The sequence below is a fragment of the Penaeus monodon genome, chromosome 5 (assembly GCF_015228065.2).
Source record: "Penaeus monodon isolate SGIC_2016 chromosome 5, NSTDA_Pmon_1, whole genome shotgun sequence".
In the NCBI taxonomy this organism is placed as follows: Eukaryota; Metazoa; Arthropoda; class Malacostraca; order Decapoda; family Penaeidae; genus Penaeus; species Penaeus monodon.
The window spans coordinates 19,031,359-19,033,858 of NC_051390.1; the positions used below are offsets into that span (position 1 = coordinate 19,031,359).

Consider the following 2,500-nt stretch of genomic DNA (forward strand, 5'->3'; position numbering starts at 1 on the left):
TACGAATGAAGAGAGCAGTTGAACAATGCAAACTAAAAGGCAGTAACGTTAGTATTTTGCTAGGTATGAGCCAGGGGCTTGCAACAGGTTATCCGCGGTCATATCCTATTCTCTCTCTTCCTCTTTCTTTTTCTCTTCCTCTTTCTCCCTCTCTGTTTGTCTCAGTCTCCGTCCCCGTGTATATCTATATATATCTATATATCTAAATATCTATATCTATCTATCTATCTATCCATTTATCGATGTATGGAGTGACGTACGTATGTGGTGAAGTTTTCCTTGTGTGTGCATGCTCGTATCCCGTGCGCACGTGGACGCTTTTCAAAAATATGAAATTATGTTAAAACATTCAACGAACAAATAGAAAAGAAAAGAAAAAAAAACTATATCTCTTACTGATGTTATTTTAACGACAGCTCATATAGTCCTTCACTCGCTGGAGGTCATCAAATGCAAATGAAAAAAAGAAAAAAAAAAAAAGAAAAAGAACGAGAAAAAAACAACACACGATGCCGACGACCTTACCCGAAGGCTATGACGACGCTACTCCCTTTTAGCTTACCATTTCCTAAATTATTATCGTCTTCTATTTGTCCTTTTCTCCTCCTCGCGCCCTCCTCGGCCTCCGCTCCAGCCTTGGGGGAAGCGCAGCTCCTACGTAAAGCTCCTCCTCACGGACCCCGGCGCTCGCTTGCCTCTGAGGCGGTTCGCTTCGCGTCTGCTCTTTCTGGGTTTTTTGTGTTTTTCTTTGTTGCCTGATTATTTGGTGATTTTTTGTCGTAGTATCCCTACAAGCTTATTATGGTTATTATTATCCTAATTTTTACCACATTATCATTATTACTATTATCACTATTGTTGCTATTATTACCTTTCATTATCGTTATCATTGTCATTATCGTTATAATTATCAATATTAATTTAAGCCTCATCTTTACCATCATTTTCATCATCATTACTATTACTGCCACTATTAGTATCATGTGATAATCACTTGGTTCTTTTAATTGGGTTCATCTTCATACACTTGAAAAACCTACAAACTGACAGGTAAATGCACATCCAAACACAATTGTGCGTATAAATATACATTCCCATATGCTAAGTAACTCAGCGAACAAACGCATCCTAAATATACTCGTCAATATATTATATCATTTCATATCTATTCATGTTTAGGGGTTACTGTACGAGACTGTCCCAGATACAATGACACAGAATTAACAGATACAATTATTCCAGTAACTAGCATCACAAAGGAACCTCCTTACCCTTAAGCGCCACACAATACAGCCTCTCTTGTGACATAATGCATGACAGACACCGTGACTTGCTAATGGATGTGCGTCTCCGAGCGTCGAGTCCCAACAACGCCCGTTCATTAGGCAATTAACACCCGGCAATTACACTTAACCTTTCGCTTTGCACCCTCGACTCGTATTTCAATCCTCGCCCCTCACTTTTCCCCTCATTCGTACACGCCGACGGGGCTCACTTGAACACGAGATTTGGAGGCGCACGGGCTTAGGCGATCACGTGACTGAGGCAAGGCTACTTGGCTGACGTCGGGAAAGGCTGGCGGGATAGTCTAATCTCGAGGAACACGATTTCTCGCTACGGAGTCTCAGGTAGCCCTGGGTAGCCGTATGTTCGAGGGGAAGGACAGGAAGGGAGATGGCTTGGTGATAGGACGTCTCCGCTACATGTCCAGACTGGTTGGTTGATTGGTAGACAGGTAGACAGGTTGTAGATTGGGGAAAGGAGGGAGAGAGGGAGGGAGGGAGGGAGGGAGGAGAGAGAGAGAGAGAGAGAGAGAGAGAGAGAGAGAGAGAGAGAGAGAGAGAGAGAGAGAGAGAGAGAGAGAGAGAGAGAGAGAGAGAGAGAGAGAGAGAGAGAGAGAGAGAGAGAGAGAGAGAGAGAGAGGCACGAATAGTTTTGCAAAAGCCAGAAAAATTTTTTTCGCTAAAATATCACTTTCTGCCACATATGTTTGATCTATAATGACAATGTAACTTTCATTTTAAATATATGTAAATCCCATCTCAGTCTCACAGTCTTCAAAGGTTTAAGCTCTGAAACTGAAATTCACAACCCTTGTTCAGCGCTATTTAAATAAACATGTCACAGTAAGAATCATAATTTAAAAGGTGCGTTCGTAGTAACAAGTAGAAGCAGGAAAGATACCTTAGATTTTCTCTTCTTTTAACAGCAAGAACGACAGTGATTCATGTTCGTCCTTTGCCGCAGCAATTTCCTATTTTCCTATTCCCTGATCGGCGAACACTTTGCTCTGTTAGATTCAGCGTACACTAGCGTCGTTTCACACCCAGCAGTGCCTTTGGAGTGCCCAACGCGAGGAGTGCCTCTATCTCGATCTGTGGCTTCCTTGCAACCAACCCTCATGACAAATAATGTCGATCGTGCCCCCCCCTGGTCCCCCGTCGACAATAAACGGTTTCCCTGTGCCTCTTCGCGTCCCTGGCTCCCGTACAGTGCCTCT

The 2,500-nt window shown here is 43.0% G+C and overlaps 1 protein-coding gene and 1 long non-coding RNA gene across 6 annotated transcripts in view; one reads left to right on the forward strand and one right to left on the reverse strand.

The window, feature by feature from the left end:
• LOC119573048 (sodium-dependent phosphate transporter 2-like) overlaps positions 1-2,500 on the reverse strand; it is a 64,642-nt gene that overhangs the window by 47,555 nt on the left and 14,587 nt on the right. The window lies entirely within an intron of this gene.
• Positions 1-2,500, forward strand: part of LOC119573049 — a 47,698-nt gene that overhangs the window by 5,085 nt on the left and 40,113 nt on the right. The window lies entirely within an intron of this gene.